Genomic DNA, 21260 nt, shown 5'->3' on the forward strand with positions numbered 1-21260 from the left:
AGACATCTTCTTACTTAGCGGAAACGATTAGAGTGTGCTGCTTGAACATGCATAGGTGCTATGTGAGTGTTTCTGAGGGATTAAGAGGTGTTTTGTATTGCAGACAAAAGCATCAGGATAAGGGTGGCCATATTGCGTGAGACTTTTAATCAGAATTGATGACTTTGGTTGTCACAAGATTTGCGAAGTTGTCATTTGATGCGATACCTTTGTTTTGATTACACTCAACACTGTCAGCCAAAACTGGTGCATCCTGCTGACAAGCCAATCATCAGTTCACAATAGCAGAGTGTGAGTTACAACTCCAAACTAAATAAGTCTGCTGGATTTTCCATTTCACAACAGTGCACCAAACAGATGGACATTTTTAAGATAACGGTCTGTGTAAGAAATAAGACACCTGCTTTCAGGATCCAATTGATTTACTTCTTTAAGGAGCACACCATTTATCTTTTTCTTTAGAACGATGTATCATAAAACTGTTGTTTATCTTAATGCTGGCAACATATTGTAACTAAGCAATAGTCTCTTTTTTTCCTACTTTCTGTCCTGCCCAATAACTCAACATATTGTGAGTTGCTTATAAATGTCAGACAGTCATGGTGCAATAAAACAAGAAACTCTATTTTTAGCCAGAACCTTGTGAACGCCGAAGAAACGTTGACTGAAAACAGACTGCTTTTCTGGTGTTTTGCACTTTTTAGGCCTATTATTTTACATTTCCCACCCACAAATGAGACAGCAAACCCACATTAAAGACGGTGCAGGGTATATTTGGATCTGCTAGATCACAGCTTTCACACAAGATTTTATACGTCAACACAGAAAAACATGGAAAATGAAAACACAACAAATGAGGCATAGTTGCTATGCAAGGTCAGCCAAACAGAACTTTTGTCTGGGATCGGTACAAGCCGGTGCCACTTTCCATAAATGTTCAATTTCTTTGGAACCACTGACAAAACAAAAACACATTTTTCCAAAACTGCAGGTGCACACAAAAGACGCTGAAACGTAATGTGTGAGATCACATATTGGTGGCTGTGTGTGGATATTCAACTTTTCCAACTGCGATCCATCTCTGGTTTCAACTGAACCTGTTTTGCCAACATTCCTACATCTACATATTAAAGTTCAACTTTTATAATTATTGTGAGCAGAAGTCCCAAACTACTTGGTTGATGGTCGAACCGGTTAGAATCCCCCTTCTCCCTTCCCCCTACCTCTCTAATACTGGAATGTTGCCTAAAAATGTCCCACTTTCCAAACCGGACAATAGCACTCCTGCAGCCATTGGACAGATTAGTGGAACACCATTGTCATTGGGAAATATAATTTAGGAACTATAACTATCTGTACTAAATATGTGCCAAACCATCCAATAGTTTGAGATATTATCTGAATCAAAGCGGTAGACCAACCCACAGACTGAAAGATCAACATCCTTCCGTTGCTAGGTTTGCTAAAAAGAACCAGAGTTGACTCAACATTTTAAAACCAGGCTTTGCACCATCAGAGTTGTGTTCAACCACTTGTGTTCCGTTTGGAGCTAAATCTGAGCATATCACTCTTCCAGAAGCTCTTGGCATAAAGTGGGTCAGCCGCCTCATTAGTGTCTGGCTTTATTTTTGAAAGCAATATGTGAAACAAAGTCCTTTCTATGAATTCAAGGCTGTAGAAGCGAGTTAATGAGTACGCATGTCACAGGCCTACATGTTTATGCAGGAATGCAGGTTAAACATTCTAGTCAATGGGAGGCGTGAAGTCCGAGGCAAAGTGGGTTACTACCCATCTTGCTCATTACCCATGAGAATGGGGAGAGCGGGTGCTGTGAAGACTGATTGTTTTGCGGCCCTTGTTATTTCAGCAGAGACCTACAGTGGAATGTGTTTTATCCGCGCTGAGGCTGCTGTGCAGGCCAGCTCCTCTCACATTGGACTATGGTCCTGCTCATTATTGAGGGGGCTTAGGAGGCAGCGGCCCAAAACAGCGAGAGCAGACAGCCTTCACCACTTCAGCGCCTCATTCTCTTTTTCTTTTTCAAACACTGGGGATGTTTGTTCCCAGGTATTCCCACACTATAGCACGAAAGAACAAATCCAAACAAGGCTTAGCCGGCTGCTAAGTGTTAGAAAGTCTTGGCCACAGTCACAAGGATTTTAAAGAAAATAATCTTGGAAACGTGATAGTTCTCTTTACTCTGCACTTCTGTGAATCTTTTCCTTTCCTCCCACCTTCCTGTCTCTGACACAGCTACGACAACCCATGAATTGGATTTGAAAACAATCCGTTGAAAAATTGCACTTCAGCTGAGCAACTTTTACTAAGAAGGTAGCCTACTTTGGTTTCTGCCGCTTCTTCCAGTGCTCATCCTTCTACATTTGCCAAGAACACAACGATCAGAAAAACATGTACATCTATCGCTCTTGAACTTTTCTTTGATCGCAAATCTTCTGAAAATGTTCGAAGCAATCAGCCATAAAAACGCAAGATTCTACCATCCAAAAGCATAACTCGAAACATACGATTTTAGAAAGAATTTGCTCATATCCTCCAAAGATCAGAACAGTGGTCTCAGCTGGCAAACACATTTGGAACAGAAGCCGATGTGAAGAGGTTCTTCTCGCCAACATTGAGGTGAAAATCTTCCTTAAGTTATTCATGCCAGGAACATTTAACAACAAACTCTGAGTGAAGCTCTATTCCCAGAATCATACTGTATTATGCAGCCTGCAAGCACAACATCCACAGTCATGAACACACACAATGTCTAGTACATCAGAATATCTTTGAAACCAACATGACGGATGATGTAAAGATGTTTTCAAAATGTGTGCAGCAAACCAGATCCAGGCTGTGTGCTAGTAAACTGATGAACTTTAGAAACATACAGCTGATGTATTTTTCCCCGAAGCTGTAAAAGGAGTAGAGACTGTCTGCTTTCACAGCTGGGCCTCACTAAAGTGTCTAGTGAAGAAACCTGCAGCGGAAATTAAACGGAAGCGTTGACTCACCTAGATAAAAAGGGAGAGCCTGGTGGCGTGTTTTGCATTCATTGTAATGATTTTACAATTTAGTCAATTTGTCGACATGCTTCTCAGATTGTCTTTACACAGGGTTGTTGATGGACACTGGCCATCATCACAGCACTGAACCAGGTTATGGCTGGTTTCCCTTACCCATAAGCCACCCTGGATGTTTTGTTTTCAACTCATCCAGGGTCAGGAAACAGCCAGAAAGAGAGCCATGAGTATCCCATGATTATCAACCCAGCTCTGGACCCACGTCCCTCACCTCTCATTTTGGTCTGGACCTCATCCGCTCCATTTCTGTTAATCACAGGGTTGCTATGTGCACCGTGACATGGTTTTGCAAAACCTCACTCAACACCCCCCCCCTCTTCCACACACACACACACACACACACACACACACACACACACACACACACACACACACACACACACACACACACACACACACACACACACACACACACACACACACACACACACACACACACACACACACACACACACACACACACACACACACACACACACACACACACACACACACACACACACACACACACACACACACACACACACACACACACACACTCTCTCAAGATGGGAATGTTCTTCCTGCTACCTTTCTCTGTAGGCTTGACTGACATAGTCAAAAGCCTCATGACCTTTGACTTTAGCTAACTTTACTACTTTTCTATGGTAATGAAGGGGGAGGGGGTACAACATAATGCCTTCCTACAACCCCCATAAAGCCTTCAGTCTGCACTGACACATTATGCCTTTAAAAGGCTTTGTCAAGCTTTACCATGTTTTCAAGAATTGCAGACCATTTTCTCCAAATTACACAAATAGTGCTGGAGGCGGTTAGCTAGTCAGACACTTATTTTGGTAGTGGTGCCTCCTCCCTCCTAAACTTAAAATGCAGTTTCTGGTGTGGTCAAAGATTCCCCATGTCAGACAGCAGTAGAGGCTGCATTGTTGTGACGTTAACAGAGATGGGAGAAGTACTCAGATCTTATATTTAAGTAAAAGTACCAGAGTGTAGGAATACTCTGTTACAAGTAAAAGTCCTGCATTCAAAATGTTAATCAAGTAGGGGTACAAAAGTATAAGCATCACAATATAGTTCAAGTACCAAGAGTAAAAGTACGCGTTATGCATATGCGCCCATTTCAGAATAATATATAATGATATGATTTGATTCTAATTATTGATGCATTAAAGTGTTTATCAGCTGGTGCAGCTAGTTTAATTTATGTGTATGCTACAGGGTAGCTTGTGAATGTTACTCCAGGTGTAAATAAAGACTTATTTTAGTGTTGTTTACATTTCACATTATTAATACAAATGTGCCAAGTAACTCAAGGTACTAAATGAATGCAGTTGAGTAAAAGTACACGGGTTACCACTGAATTGTAGTGGAGTACAAAGTAGCAAACACAATTGAAATACTCAAGTAAAGTCCAAGTCCTTCAATATTGTACTTCAGTAGCCTACAGTACTTGACTAAATGTACTTAGTTACCTACAACACTGGCTTTAACATGTTATCAATAATTGCTGACCATTTTCTCCAAATTACACAAATAGTGCTGGTGGTGGTTAGCTACTCCTCCCTCCTAAACGTAAAATACAGTTTCTGGTGTGGTCAAAGATGCCCGATGTCAGACAGCAGTAGAGGTTGCATTGTTGTGACGTTAACACAAAATAGACACACACAATATCAACAAACAGACTGTTTACCAGCCTTAAAGTAGCTGGCTAACATCATTGTCAACGTTTGTCTTTGAAGCATCGGCGTGTGAGCCTCACCGCAACACCATTCCTCCGTTTTCCCGGGGACAAGTTGCTGGCAACCGTTGTGCTAAAGTTAGCTAACTTTTTTTCAACTTACCAGTCGCGAAGAGCTACAAAATCACTTGAAAGGGAAATGTTCGTACTCCAACGAGGCTATGAGTGCGCACACAAACGGGACCAGACGCCATCCCATCCACAAAGCAACATCTTGGAGAGTGGCTGACTAAGCGGCGGCGAGGCAGCCGAGCAACAGGTCTCCTCTGCGGCGCATACAGATAAAATAAAAAACACTTCACTGGCAGGTAATGTTATCCAACTGTTAAAAACAAATCTCTTCCTTGCAAAGTGCTCAAAACAATCCGTGTTTGATGGCCACAACACAGCTTTCAGCTCCCTTCAAGCGCAGCCAAGTCACCATTACAGCCGTGGAGCGGAATAACCCCTCCTTTAGCCCAGCTAGCGTGGGCTGGAGTAACAAGACACCTTACTATGGCTGTCCATTGGCTCGCTGCTGTGCACTGTCATTTAACCGTTTCTATAGTAACACACACAACTGGGAGTAAAATGTACAGTAAGCATGTATCCTGGACGCAGAATCAGGTTGATTACATGTTCTATATATAGCTCTTCTAAGTTTTATAGGTAGGAAACCCCTACATAGTTGCTTTTATGAACTAAAAATCAGTTTACATTTTTTGTTCAAATACAGTAAAAGTCAAAGATTGAACTGAGGTGCAGATTCAAATATTGAAAAGCTTTATTGTCATATATTCACAATTGCTAGAAGTTTTGGCAATGGAAATATAAGGTCACAGTCTCCTCCAACAATGCAACATACCTAACAGAAAAGGAAAACAGAAAAAATAGTCATAGTCCACGTAAGTTACGGGTTTTAATTAGACAACACGTGTTACTCTGAAGTGATTTCACTTTAAAATCATGCACAAATAAGACTAGATGTCATTTAGTATAAATATTAATACAAAAGCTGAAATTCACTACTAATATTCAAAGTTTAAATGCTCTCAAAACTGGTTAAATTGTGTGAAATGTGGTTTTTCCTTCACTCCTGGGAAGAAGATAGCACTGGCACATCTTTATAAAGATCAAGCCTATATTTCAGTTTTTCCCACAACTTCAAAGTTGTTTAGGAGTCATCTAAGCAGTCAGGAAGCAATTCACTGCAGAATACTTCCTTCCTTCTTACACTTCAAAGTGCCTCATTTATGGACTGTGTTGTGCCATCTAGTGGCTGTTTCTCGTCATTATATATCTTACATAAATGGTGACTGCTGAAAGGGTTATCTCTGCCTGTGTCTGTCAGTAAAGGCATGATCATTATCACCAACCATATGCTGGAGTGATAAGACTAGATTACTTGCGTAACACAAATGTTTTAAATTACATTCAGCCAGTTGAACATCTCAGAAGCTGATGTCATTGCACATCGTGTTTTACAATTATTCTTGTGTACATTCTGTATTCTGAATTGTTTTACTCCTTTTGTTTTCATGCATGCATACATAGGCACACAACATTTAGTATTATACTTGTGTTTGCTTCTTTATATAACAATAACAGCATTGGGCTAAAGTAGCAGTGTTTTTCACTCCATAATAATCAAAACTAGTGTCAGCTAATGTACCAAAACCCTTAGGCATTTAGTCATCCAATAGTGCTAAATTAACATTCTTACTATAGACCCTGAAATAACTTGACTTCAACCAAGACTTATATGAGATTGCGGAGAGCAGATTGTGCAGTAATGTGACCGTCATTCCACTGCAGTACAGGGTGAATGTTTAAAATGTAGTCAATGATCTCAATAATGAGACTTGACTGGAAAGACAAGACTTTATTTGTTTTCCTTCCTCCTCGTCTCCAGGTCATGGCACTTCCAAAGAAAAAATAAAGAATAAACTGAGTCATTGTGTAGCTGACATTCACAAGAGAAACCTGTATTTTAAAATGCACGTGTTTAGCTAGTGTTTTACTATTAAATGTTAAAAATATAAAGTACTGACTTGTTTTATTTCTAGCAAGCATGGAGACTCATGAGTATTTGATAAACTGCAGGCTACAAGATCAATTTCTCATTCAATGTTTAATTTCATTCAATGTTTTTTCAACTTTGTTCATTACCTGAGGCAGAGAGGCCCCATCAGGAGACTGTTAGGCCAACAGGGTTTGAAATGTGAAATGCAAGGGCTTCTGAATTTAGAATTTCTTCTTCCTTCTGTCAGTATTGGCCTTAACTCCTCATCATCAGTACTGGTCTTAATCTCAAGAGTGATTTGCACTGAAGCATTGAAAGAGTGACTATGTATGCTCTGACATTCTTGAAAAATGGGGCACCTGGTAGACTGAAGGCATGTGGTTTGCTGACTGGCGAGTTTAGCTTTGGGGTACAGCTGGTGAGCATTACAAAAACGTTCCTGTAGCCTTTGAAAAATACTTCCTTGATCTGCATGGAGTTGTAATAAAAACTTGCCACGTCTGGCAATAAAGTGTCAGAGAGCCATTAGAAATGATTTGTAATAATGTTTGTACGAACTAGCCTGTGAGCATTGACAATTGTTCATAGTTTATAGTCCAGCAGCAAGTTCTCAAAAAAGAGATTTTTTGAGATACCCCTACCTGAGGTAGAACAAATGACAACAATGATTTTTCTTATCTTTAAGGTCTCCCATTAATGAAATTGATTGTTGTCAAATTTTATTTTGGGGGAAAAAATGTTTTTTGGGTTGTTCTTTAGAACTACCCCAATCCCTGAAAACGAGCCAAATTAGACCATGGAAATATGGGAAAGGTGAAAAAAAAGCCCATAACTTGAGAATGACAACTCTTTTCCTCTTCATATTTGCTGAGATATGAACCAGGTGGCTGTCCTACATCACCAAATAGTCAGACAATTATTTAACTAAAAAAATACTGATTTATAGTCCTGTAAACCTAGCTTTAGTTTAGATGGAAATTGTACTTTTTGGTGATGGGAACATAGGACTCAATCACTTTTCTCTCATTTATCAGAAAAACAGAAATCCCTGAAAAATATACCATTACTGAATTGTCTAGGGTGCTATTGAACACTAACCTGTAGTTGTATGGAAATATCTGGTACAGTTCTATTGCAAATGAGATTTCTTTAGACATAGGCCTGTCCTAAAAATCTATTAGGAACCTGCAGCTGATTCAGAACGCCGCTGCTCGAGTCCTCACTAACACTAAGAAAGTGGATCACATCACTCCTGTTCTGAAGTCTTTACACTGGCTTCCTGTGTGTCAAAGAATAGATTTCAAAATACTGCTGCTGGTTTATAAAGCATTGAATGGTTTAGGCCCAAATTACATTTCTGACCTCCTGCTAAATTATGAACCATCCAGATCTCTCAGGTCTTCAGGGACTGGTCAGCTTTCTGTCCCCAGAGTCAGAACTAAACATGGAGAAGCAGCGTTCAGTTATTATGCTCCAAACATCTGGAACAAACTCCCAGAAACCTGAAGGTCCGCTGCAACTCTGACTACTTTTAAATCCAGGCTGAAGACTTTTCTTTTTGTCGCTGCTTTTAATTGAACTATTCATATCTTAGACTGCACTGTAACTTTTATCCATGTATTTTTTCTTTTAATGTTTTAAATTTAAACGTAATTAAACTCCATGACATTTATGAAAGGGACTGCTTGAAAGTAGGATATTTGGGATATCCATCGTAGCCAGGGTTTACGATCAATTTTTGGGTGATTTGTACTGAGGAACAAGTATCACATCACCGACAGGTGAAAAATAGTGTTTTGGTAACACGGGGTGTTCAGGTAACACTTAAAGACTTTGTTATGGAACGCAAAGCAGAATAGGGGGCTAGTACACCCTCCTGAGGGTCCGATTGTGGATGTCACAAACAATCAGTCTAAATTAATAATCGGGACGGAAATGTTCGGATTTCCAAAGGGAGGTTCTGTGAATAAATAAAAAATCAAGAACCTAAAGAATTGAACTATTCATATCTTAGACTGCACTGTAACTTTTATCTTTTAATGTTTATTTTATTAGCTTTTCTTTTTAATGACTGATTTTAAATGCCATTTTCTTAATGTCTTTCATTTTTTGTTTTTGTTTTAATGTTTATTTTATTATCTTTTACTGTTTTTAAATGCCTTTGTCAAAATGTCTTTCATTTTTGTAAAGCACCTTGATTTGCCTGGTGCTGAAAGGTGCTATATAAATAAACTTGCCTTACCTTGCCTGGCCTTGCCTAGGTCTATAGGTGTATACGCTGGGATCCGGAGTCATGGATGATCCTGCGGTCCTGTGTCCTGCATCGTGAGCCCTGGATCTTGAGTCGTGGCTGTGGTCCTGGATCATAGGTCCTGGATGGATATCCTCGTGGATTCATCTTCCTATTATACACATGCATTTCCAAATATTTGGACTACCTATGTTGCAAATGTATTATCTTTTCAATTTACACACGGCATCTATTGCACGTCTGTCCGTCCTGGGAGAGGGATCCCTCCTCTGTTGCTCTCCCTGAGGTTTCTCCCATTTTCCCCTTTAAAACTGTGGGTTTTCTCCGGAAGTTTTTCCTTGTACGATGTGAGGGTCTAAGGACAAAGGGTGTCGTATTGTCATACTGATATTTTGTACAAACTGTGAAGTCCACTGAGACAAATGTAACATTTGTGATATTGGGCTATATAAATAAACATTGATTGATTGATTGATTGATTGATTGATTGATTGATTGATTGATTGATTGATTGATTGATAGGCCTCTTCTCTGATACAGTCAAACTCCGAATGGGGTATAAGTGGCAAAATAGCCTAAGTTAAGAATGCTCACTCTGATGGTCATCATATTTGGAGAGTGAAATACCAGGTGGCTGAACTACATCACCAAATAGTCAGAATAAGAGTAACCCAATACAATAAAGTGTATTAGTTCTAAATTGCAAGCCTCGTCTGTAAATAGTACAGGTTGTATTGAAACTGGAACCTTAATTCAAAGTACAGTATACAATTCATCAAATAATTCAGTGAGAGGTCAAGTATATAGATACTAGAATATAATGTCAAATGTCAGGTTCCTCAGAAACATTAGGGGACACATTTTGACATTCTGCACAGCAGGTGCAGAACCCCGTACAGGGAAGGCCAACAGAGGCACTGGCACTTTCCACTCTCTCCACACTTTGCATCTTTGCAATACAAGCGAGTAATGTCTCTCACTTCTGTAGGTGCTGGGGGTTTTGAAAATAGCACTGGTTTAATGACCCCATCTCTGACAATCCACCCCTTGCCAATAGGACTCCATAACAAGGGTTTGGGTTCGGGCTGTGACACCATATCACTGTCTGAAACATTGCTCTTTGTACATGTTGTTGAAATGCATCCTCTGTTGGCGACAGATTTTCCGAGGCTGCATCTGTTGTTGATGCAATTATGAACCTCAGTTCATCCAAGTTTGTGCACATCAGTCCAATTTCCTTTTTTCCATATAGCAGAAGTGCCAATTCTCTTGTGACTGGCAAAGACTCTTCCAAGCTGGCAGAGAGTCCAAAATGGGCCAGATATTTGAGCTCGCTGAGATGGGTCTTGAGTTTGGTGAATGCTGTTGTCTTTCCTATTCTGTACAAAGTACTTGTTGTGCCACAGCCAGTGAGTGCACGACATGCTGGTAGACATCATTGTAGTTGCCGCCCAGCTTCAGGACCATCTCCACAGCATGTCGCCCACAGCACTGGAACAGCTCTGGTCAGGGTCACAAACGACCTACTGATGGCGGCTGACACTGGTTCCCCATCTCTCCTCATCCTACTGGATCTGACTGCAGCATTCGACACTGTCAACCATAACATCCTCCTTCAGTGCCTCAAACACACAAACTTGGATGAACTGAGGTTCATAATTGCATCAACAACAGATGCAGCCTCGGAAAATCTGCCGCCAACAGAGGATGCATTTCAACAACATGTACAAAGAGCAATGTTTCAGACAGCGATATGGTGTCACAGCCCGAACCCAAACCCTTGTTATGGAGTCCTATTGGCAAGGGGTGGATTGTCAGAGATGGGGCCATTCAACCAGGGGACACATTGACAGAATGTCAAAATGTTTCTCCTAACGTTTCCGAGGAACCTGACATTTAACATTATATTCTAGTATCTATATACTTGACCTCTCACTCAATTATTTGATGATTTGTAAACTGTACTTTTAATTAAGGTTCCAGTTTCAATACAACCTGTACTATTTACACCTATGTTTTAGACGAGGCTTGCCATTTAGAACTAATACACTTTATGGTATTGGGTTGCTCTTATTCTGACTATTTGGTGATGTAGTTCAGCCACCTGGTATTTCCCTCTCCAATATAATGACCATCAGAGTGAGCATTCTTAACGTATAGGTTATTATGCCACTTATCCCCCATTCGGAATTTGACTGTATCAGAGAAGAGGTAGGCTTCTTTATGTCTAAATAAATCTCATTTGCAATAGAACTGTACCAGATATTTCCATACAACTACTGGTTAGTGTTCAATAGCACCCTAGACAATTCAGTAATGGTATATTTTTTAGGGATTTCTGTTTTTCTGATAAATGAGAGAAAAGTGATTGAGTCCTATGTTCCTATCACCAAAAAGTACAATTTCCGTCTAAACTAAAGCTACGTTTAAGTTTAGGACTATAATTCAGTATTGTTTTAGTTAAATAATTGTCTGACTATTTGGTGATGTAGGACAGCCACCTGGTTCATACCTCAGCAAATCTGAAGAGGAAAAGAGTTGTCCTTCTCAAGTTATGGGCTTTCTTGTCACCTTTCCCATATTCGGCCTGGTCTAATTTGGCTCTTTTTCAGGGATTTTTTCCCCCAAAATAAAATTTGACAACAATCAATTACATTAATGGGAGACCCTAAAGATAAGAAAAATCATTGTTGTCATTTGTTCTACCTCGGGTAGGGGTATCTCAAAATCTGAGGGCCCTTCCTGCTAGACTATTAAACAACATGGATGCTTGCTTCATGTGAAGAAAAGAAAGGTGTACGCAATCTCATGTTAGATTTTATAAGCATGATCATCCATGTTATGAATGCACATTCTTGTTGTGTTTTGAAACAAACATTGCAAAACCTTTTAAGTAAGGGATAATGTGCTGCGACGCGGTCATTATGGGGAAAAGAACACCGACAGGCTGATCAGGAGCCCGACGCGAAGCGGAGGGATCTAGATCGGCATGAAGGTGTTCTTTTCCCCATAATGACCAAGTCGCTGCACATTATCCCGCTTATTACATGGCCACATTCTCAACAAAGTAACGTTATGACTCCCAATATTAATTGAAATGCTTTTATGGATTTAGAAAATGATTTTATTGATTTAAAAAATAGTTGTATGTATTGATTTAAATTGACATGCATCCGCGAAGAAAAATAATCCGTTGTTACTGTTTGAACTAACGTAGCAACGGCAGGCTTCGATAGCGTTTTTGAGGAGCTTTTTGATTACAGATTTGAAAACATCGCTCCTTGCTTTAAAAGTAGCACAATTCATGATGTCAAACCTTGGAAAGTATCTAGATATCCCTGCCCTAATGACAAAGTAACTGGCAAGTGAATATGTGTCGCCGTTTGATGTCTATGTCTGGACCGCTGCGTAAAAAGGAGGGTTTCTGCCCGTTACTTCTCCGCAGTTTTTCTTGTCCCAGTTCCAAAAGCCCAACTGTATACAGTTCAATCGACCGGACTTCTTTCTGAAGATGTGAGCGTCCTTAACAACGGTCAATAAGTCCTTGACAGCGGTCTGTCTGTTCGGTATTAACAACGTGTCACGTGTTCTGAATTGACCAATCAGAATCGAGTATTCAACTAAGCCATGTAATAATCAATAATAATCAAGATAATGCATTATAATACCCCTGACTGTTAGCATTAAAATAAATGTTGGAAAACAATTAATTTAATGTGATTCAATGCTCAAACACAAACTGAGAACTGCTACCCAATGAGGGTCAGTAGACTCTGAAAAAAGATTTCAATTACCTCTCATTGCTGTAGAAGTCAACAATGTCAAACGCTTTATTAATCTTCGTATTAAACTGAGGTCAGGACATACCTCATTGTTGGCAGCCGGGCAACCTTGGAGCCTGACTTGAGGAAATTAGAACCTGACCTTCTTTTGAGCGCTTTACAGGCCTTGCCATGTTTTAATTAATGTTTTGTTATTCCATCCACCTGATGGACTGGTTTTATACTTAAAAGCTCATTTGCTGGCGACTGCATTTTATAAAAATACTGAGAAATGTAATTTATGATTAGGAGTTTGCAACAGTTCTGCCAAAGCTGCATACAGTTATCACTTCTATATAAAATGTTACTCTTGTGGTCTGTTAAACCAAATAAATCCATTCTGCTCCACACCAAACAGCAACATTAAACAGGCTTAACACTCACATATATTTTGGTTCCTCTTCTTGAAGTTGCCAAACCTCATTTAATGTAGATGTGAAATGTATACTGCGGCTTTAAAAATCAATTTATTAAATGACTGCATTCAGTAGTCTGGTGGGCAGCAAGGTCTTGTTGCCCAATCCAGATGTGACCCGAGGCTTAAAGAGCCATTGGCATGTGCATACTGCAGATAATCCGAATACATTTACAGATAGGATGAATGATTTGATTACTTTTCTCTTTTTTGCAGAAATATATAAAAAAGATGAAGAGTCATAGCGATATGTCAGGTACAACTGGGAAATAAAATATAAGAATGAATAAATACAATAAAACCAACGGTCCAGAAAGGCTAACAAAAGTATTATGTAAATAACATTTTTTAAAAAGAAAGAAATTGCACTATAAACACTAAAAGCTCATCTCAGAAGCGATTCGATTTTTGTTATGCTTGTTGCTGTATGCATTGAGTTTATTTGTACTAATGTCTTCTTAAAAATGTGCCTTGCCTTTTTTTTACCGATGGCTTTCATTCGTTTTTCTTCTTGTTTTTAAGTATGTATAACATTTTTAGCAGACAATCATTGTCACTGTTGCAGTCCTGCCTCCTAAGGGTTTGCCAGTGGCCTGATACGATCAGCCGCCCCTTTTGCATTTTTACTGTACCTGAAAGCCACCATATTTCCCTACACTTACCTCTAAAGCAGGCGTGTCAAACTCAAGGCCCGGGGGCCACATTCGGCCCGCGACTTCATTTCATGTGGCCCCACAAGTGCTTGCAAAGAATATAATATGTTTATTATACGGTTACATGCTACAGAAGCATGTTGCCCATAAACTACATGTCCCACAATGCATCTCAAATATGACTTTTTTCTCAGAATTTGCCTTTTTTTCTTCAAAAATATGCATTTTTTCATAGAATTCATTTTTCTCAGAAATAGATTTTTATTTCAAAATGTCACTTCTATTTCTTTTTTCTCCAGAATTTGGCTTTTCTTTTTAAATTATTTTGGGACATACGCACTGAAGAGACTTGCAATTATTTGCCCAAGAATTCTGCTTTCAGACGTAGTTAATTATGAAGTTATTACCCTATCCGATGATAATCCGATGCAGAGGCAATGATGTAATATAATACATTATTTTATATATATTAAACATTTATATATGTATATATGTCTTAAAGTTACAACCGGCCCTTTGAGTGCAACCATAATGCTGATGTGGCCCGCGATGAAATTGAGTTTGACACCCCTGCTCTAAAGGGAGGGGGTAGTGGTAGGGTATTGAGTACACTACAATCTGCAAACACAATGCTAGATGCCACTGAATCTTGAACAACGTGTGGAATAAGAAACTCAAAGTTTGCAAATTCTTAACCCTCAAATTGAAATCACTTTTGGTTTTGGTGTAGCCTATACAAACCTAATTTTCAGTATCTGACCTCCCTGTGCAGAGATTTCTTGGAGCGCCCCTGCACTGTTGGCTAAATCCAGGGCCAGCCCTCGGCATAGGCAGTATAGGCGAATGCTAAGGGCGCATCAAACAATGGGGGGCAACGAAAATTTAAAATAAAAAAAAAGTTAGAAATAAAAATAAAATATATTTTTTATTTCATAACAACACAATTTCCCGATTTTGGATCAACAAAGTACATCTTATTATCTTATACTAACAGAACTACGCCTATATTGCGTACAGTGTCCATAAACTATGGCGCACCCTCCCCCAAAATCAAGTTGAACTGCCCCAGCCCCAGTAAAAACCAGAGGTTTATGTGAAATAGTTATTTTTTTTGAAATAATGGTTTTAGTGTGCAATTATGGGTTTTAATTTTGTATTTGTGTTAATTTAAAATAAATCAAACTCCCAAAAAACGTATACAGCTTTTATTAACATTGGAATTTACTGTATAAGCGGCCGCGGGGGGAGAACTTTAGAGAGCTCTCTCCTGAAAGACTGAGAGGCTCCGATTTGATTGAGTTGTTATTAATAAAGAAGAATACAATTTAAAAGGGGAGTGATTTGTAAAATATCCATAAATAAAAAGTAAATCTGCTTACAGTTCTGTTTCATATGGGTGTTGAGAGATGTATCCATAGATATCTTAATGTTGCTCTCAAAGTGCACCAGATTGATGCTTTTAACTTCAATATTAAAAAAAATCTTCCCGGGGGAGCATGCCCCCGGAGCCCCCTAGGAGGTAAGGTCCACCCCCCACTTAAATCATGTTCAAATGGATAGGACACTAAATACATTTGCACACATCTTGTGTCCATATATTTCTGTTTTGGTGGTCATGCCACAACCGTGCATGCATGCGCGAGTCATAGTGAGTGTCTGCATTTTGCAACCCTGTCTCCTAAAAATTACGTTCCCACAGAACTAAACTGCATTCTGAATTACGTTTAGCTAGAAACGTATTTACTCCCACGTTACGTTCGTTATGACCGTATCTCAAATACGTTTATTTTCTACATATCTTCTAGAAACATTTTTTCTCCCACGTTACGTTCCTTATGAACGTATCTTAAATATGTTTATTTTCTACATACTATCTTTGCCATTTATTGTCTTGCTTATAATAATGATATTAATCATTTATAAATATCATTTTAGAGCACACCTTTGAAATCGACAATCGGGCTCGATATATGGTTAAATTAAAATCAGTAGGCGAGGCTGTAATATCGCCAGCTGTTACTCTCATGAGCGAGGCAGAAAATAATAGTTTTAACATGACAAAAAGCTGCTGTGTCGTTTATTGCACCTCAAACATTAAAACAAATCCAGAATTACGTGTTTCTGTACTTCCTCTAAGAAGAAAGGACAGTAACGGCCCCTACACACGGCGGCGTGCGTTGCCGCTTGGCGGTGGGCGTGTCTTGAGCTTGGGGAGTCAACACGAGCAACGCGACCAACAACCAATCACATGAATGTCCCGCCCCGGACATACAAAGCAAAGCATTCATGCTACATCCATGCTGGCTAAATATACTGTCTATGCTTGCTAGCTGTCCATTCAAACGAAGTACACTGGATATAAACTCCACAAACAAGCGAAAACCTACCAGTTTCACCCACTGTCTCTGCCACCTCCCCCCATGCCTGGCTCCTCCGGTTTGTATCCCTGTATGTAAAGAGGGACTGGTCATAGAGTACCGGGTGATTCCCTACCGCCACGATAATTTTCTCCTCCATTTTTTGACATATGGCGAAATAACTGCGGTCTGGCTCTCCCAACATACACCCGGTTTGATTGGCTAGTGCTTGTACTGTCAGATTTGCATACGCGGGAATTGATTGGCTGACGCCTCCGTCGAGGCGGCAAAAGTAGAACATTGCTCTACTTTTGCAGCGATCACCGCGAGAGAAGCTACGCTTTGCTCCCACAATGCAGTTCGGTGAATCGTGACGTCACCCCATTCAAAGTGAATGGGCAGAAGCGTTGAAGCGGCAACGCACGCCGCGCCGCCGTGTGTAGGGGCCGTAACAGAAGACTGGGAATGGTAGTTTTAAAAGACGTTTTTCCCAAATGTAGAAGTTGACAGTATTAAACTGTGTACAGCCCTGGAGGTTTAGGCGATAGGAAACACATTGGTGTGTACACATTTAAAACATGTAATTACTAAATGGGTGAAAATCGCTTGTATCCATAATGGGCAGCATTAATATATACCCACACGACAGCTCATTGTTACTTTGTAATTCTACTCCACTACAATTCAGAGGTTAACCTGGTATTTTTACTTCACTACATTTAGTTTAGTTACTTTGCAGATTCTGATTAATGATGTGGAATATAAACAACCCTTAAAGCAGACTTTAGTTACACCTGAGTAAAATTCAGGGAAGGTGATTGTCAAGTGCCAACAATCAGGAGAGATATTTGATAGTTGGTGCTTGAGAAGACTAAACATTTATCTGCAGATCTTTATAAAGTATATTCATTACTCGTTATTCTCTACTAATAATTAATTAAAAACTGTATAATGGCTATTTTGCACATCCCTTTCAAGATTTCAAGATTTTCTAAGGTGTATTGATCTTATACACAACTTGGGTCGCAGGTTCCTCAACAGTGCATTACAAGACATCTATCAATATGTGTGTACCTCCACCATTAAACTGTCATATTCTGCACATTTCTTATACTATCAGTTAAAATAAGTGCTTCAACATAGTTAACATTGCAGGAAAGCAATATTTTAGACGTTAAGTACTTTGTCAAGCTTAATATTCATCTGTAGATAGATACCCCCAAAGCTTTTTTCTTGTTTAAAAGAAGACCTTAACCTAAAGTATTCTTTAATGTGTTAATAAAGGTTAATTCATTTTTCTGTTTTGCACATCCTCCTATTAATATCTGTGTACATCCGGCACTAAACTGTTTTATTGTAGAGATCACTTAGTATCTTCTTGACTTTTTATAGTCTATATAATATTTCTATTATTGACCTTCTACTTTCCCCCTATGAAAGTATGTACTCTTAATATTGTTTAATCAAATAACATTATTCAACAAAAATAATTCAATAACATGCTTTAACCACTAGGCGGTGCACACAAGGTACACACAGCATACTAATAATAACTTTGTATTATTAGTGTAGACACTTATGTATGTATAACATCTGAAGATATTTAGTTTTATTCATGTTTTTACATAATTTTACAGGATATTGCTATACTATTTCTCTTGTTTTACTTCTATACATTAATATCTGATTTGTAAAACATCACAGACAGAAAGGCATATCCGTCATTTAATGGTAAGCTATTGAAATTGTGATTCCATAGATGTGTCTCCCATCACCCAAATCCCCTGACTATTCTCTCAACTCAGTATTTACATTCTGATATTCAAAGAAAATCAGTAATATCTTTAAAAACTACAAGTCCTTTTCTATCAGCTGTGCACCGTTATGGTGTAAATATAATCTATATACCAATTGGATCAAATATAAAAGTCAGCCGAATTACTATTGATACTGCAAGGAGACGTATTTTGTGAAAAGAAATTGAAGATGTTGTTTAATTGTTGATATATTTATGATCCACGTCAAGTATTCAGTTTTGGCAGCAGTTCTCCTGTTTGTCCAGAAGTCTTCTCATCAGGGCTCTATAAATAAAGAACTACGGCAGATGTGTAATATTTAATGCAGCCGAACCGTGTATTACAATGCCGTTATGTGATGACTTCCAAAGAGAAAAGCAAGAACACTCTGAATTAGGTATTATTTTATTTTTCGTTGTCGGATATCATATCTTATTAACACCATATCCCAGCGTGCATTGCGGCTAAAACATCCAATCAACGAGCTTCAAGCTGAGGATCTTGGGTAATCAGTTTGGTGGGTTTGTGGTGTGTATCGCTCGAAATGTCCTGTCTGTTTCCGGTGACTTTATTTACGGCTAAAAAGCCCAAGATTATAGAATTAAATGAATAAATAAAAACAAGGGTAATTGTATGTTATTGTTGAGTAAATAACAGTGTGTTATTTAGAAAAGAATAACAAATTAGAAGGAAAAGATTTAAAAAAATACAGATTTCAATATTTCTAAGCCCCATTTCTTTTCCTCACAGACGGAGAAAAGTCCGACATTATACGATTTAAAATAAAAACAAATAAATAAAAAGATAAAACACTGGCATGTAATTTACGTTAGAATAAATAGAATGGTTTTGAATAATAGATTGATTGATTGATTGATTGATTGATATACTTTATTAATCCCCGTGGGGAAATTGTTTCTCTGCATTTGACCCATCCTAGTGTTAGGAGCAGTGGGCAGCCATTTTGAACAGCGCCCGGGGAGTAAAATCTACGTCACTTTACAGCCCCGCCCACTTTTGGGGAAACCAACGCTGTCATTTGAACGGCGATCAAGCCTGAAGCCACGGAGATCTTCTACTGTCCTTTCTTCTTAGAGGAAGTACAGAAACACGTAACTCTGGATTTGTTTTAATTAGTGCTGTCAAAATGATCGCGTTAACGGCGGTAATTAATTTTTTGAATTAATTGCGTTAAAATATTTAACGCATTTAACGCATGTGCAGAATGGCCCGCCCCGTGCCACCAGTGGCAGCGCCAGGGTATGGCTGGGGCTACACCCATACCAAGAAATGGCTTAGCCCCAGCATGAAAAATGATGTTAAAGTAAGCAAAATAAAGTCTGCCAACTCGCGCGGAGTAAATTGCACAGTCAGCAGTTAGTAAGATTTATTTCAGTAGCCACGGTTTTGAAAACTTTTGTCACTTAGTGATCGTCTTCTCAATAGAACATCTTTGATAACGGCGTGGTGTTGTTGCAGGAAGTCCCAACGGAGAATACTTTTGCTGTAGTACAGGGGTGCACATAACTGGTACGCAGGGTATGTGCCTAATCTGAAATGCGTACCGTCACTTGTGTCACAAAGCGCATTTGCGTACCGACGTACTTGTGAAGCTTTTCCAGAAGGCGGTTAGATCACCGGACGACAGAGTCGGTCTCCGTGTGCACAGACAGGGCTGCTGTTAACGTTGGTCTGTATAACGGACTTGTGCCAAAACTACGCCAACCGGCTGCGGAGGGAGACTCCCCCCTTCACTGGAGAACTGCGCTAAAACATCTGATCACAACGTTCACACTCTGTGGTCACGAAGTACTCCACTAGCCGCCGCCCCCCCCCCCTCCCCTCTGTCGACTTTCCTGAAGTACTCCCCCGTTGATAGAAATCAACACGTAATGAATTAAGACCCCACGGTTTGATGATTGATAGGTGTGTGTGTGGGTTGTCTTTCATTTTGACACGCAGAATTTTTTTATAATAAACATAGATACTGTATGTTAAATGGATATATCCGCCTTCTTTCATTTATCTTTCCATTCCCACAACAATATACATAAATAAATGACATATTTTGAACATAGTTCGAATGGTGATTAATCATGATTAATTAATTTTTAAACTGTGATTAATCTGATTAAAAATTGTAATCGTTTGACAGCCCTAGTTTTAATGTTTGAGGTGCAATAAACGACACAGCAGCTTTTTGGCATGATAAAACTATTATTTTCTGCCTCGCCTACTGATTTTAATTTAACCATATATCGAGCCCGATTCTCGATTTCAAATGTGTGCTCTAAAATGATATTTATAAATAACTATTATCATTATTATAAGCAAGACAATAAATGGCAAAGATATGTAGAAAATAAACGTATTTAAGATACGTTCATAACAAACGTAACGTGGAAGAAAATATGCTTCTAGAAGATATAAATAAACGTATTTGAGATACGTTCATAACAAACGTAACGTGGGAGACAATACGTTTCTAGCTAAACGTAATTGAGAATGCAGTTTAGTTCTGTGGGAACGTATTTTTTAGGAGACAGGGTTGGCATTTTGGGAGGGGGGGGGGGGCCCCAGCTAAAATCTTGCCTAGGGCAGCAAATTGGTCAGGGCCGGCCCTGGCTAAATGAGTTGACCGATGAAAGAGGTGAGATGTTGGCAGCTCAGTGAGACAAATCTAAACAACAACAACCCGCCCCATATTCTCATTCAGTCTCATCGGTACAAGATGCGAACACAATGATGCTGCTGCGCCCCTCCCGTACAGAGACATGCATCTCTCTCTCTCTCTCTCTCTCTCTCTCTCTCGCTCTCGCTCTCGCTCTCGCTCTCGCTCTCGCTCTCTCTCTCTCTCTCTCTCAATCTGCTCGGGCTTGACGTCAGACCTGGTCGGTTGCTGTGGCAACATATTTCCCAATACCCCCTTCCTCTTCCCTCCCTCTCTCTCTGCTCTCGTAGGTCCACAATGTAACAGCCAGCATCTTGCAGCACAACAGTTACAAGGTGGTGAGCAGAGGAAGGAGAGTGATTCAGCATCAGCAAACATCGGTTATCGTCCACCTTTGCTTCTTTTTATTTGCTCATTGTCTTGTTTTTTAGTAGCCTATTTATTTTTTGTACCCATATTTATGAACGGTGTAA

The 21260-nt window shown here is 39.4% G+C and overlaps 1 protein-coding gene across 4 annotated transcripts in view; it reads right to left on the reverse strand.

Annotated features, from left to right (window-relative positions):
* The window catches only part of ptpn13 (protein tyrosine phosphatase non-receptor type 13), a 46888-nt gene extending 41593 nt beyond the window's left edge, over positions 1–5295 (reverse strand). For all 4 annotated transcript variants that reach the window (XM_034095552.2, XM_034095555.2, XM_034095554.2 and 1 more), the window contains exon 1: positions 4925–5295. The gene's annotated coding sequence lies outside the window, so the exon portion shown is untranslated. The remainder of the gene's footprint in view (positions 1–4924) is intronic.
* Between the last annotated feature and the right edge of the window lie 15965 nt (positions 5296–21260).

The sequence above is a fragment of the Pseudochaenichthys georgianus genome, chromosome 12 (genome assembly GCF_902827115.2).
Source record: "Pseudochaenichthys georgianus chromosome 12, fPseGeo1.2, whole genome shotgun sequence".
In the NCBI taxonomy this organism is placed as follows: Eukaryota; Metazoa; Chordata; class Actinopteri; order Perciformes; family Channichthyidae; genus Pseudochaenichthys; species Pseudochaenichthys georgianus.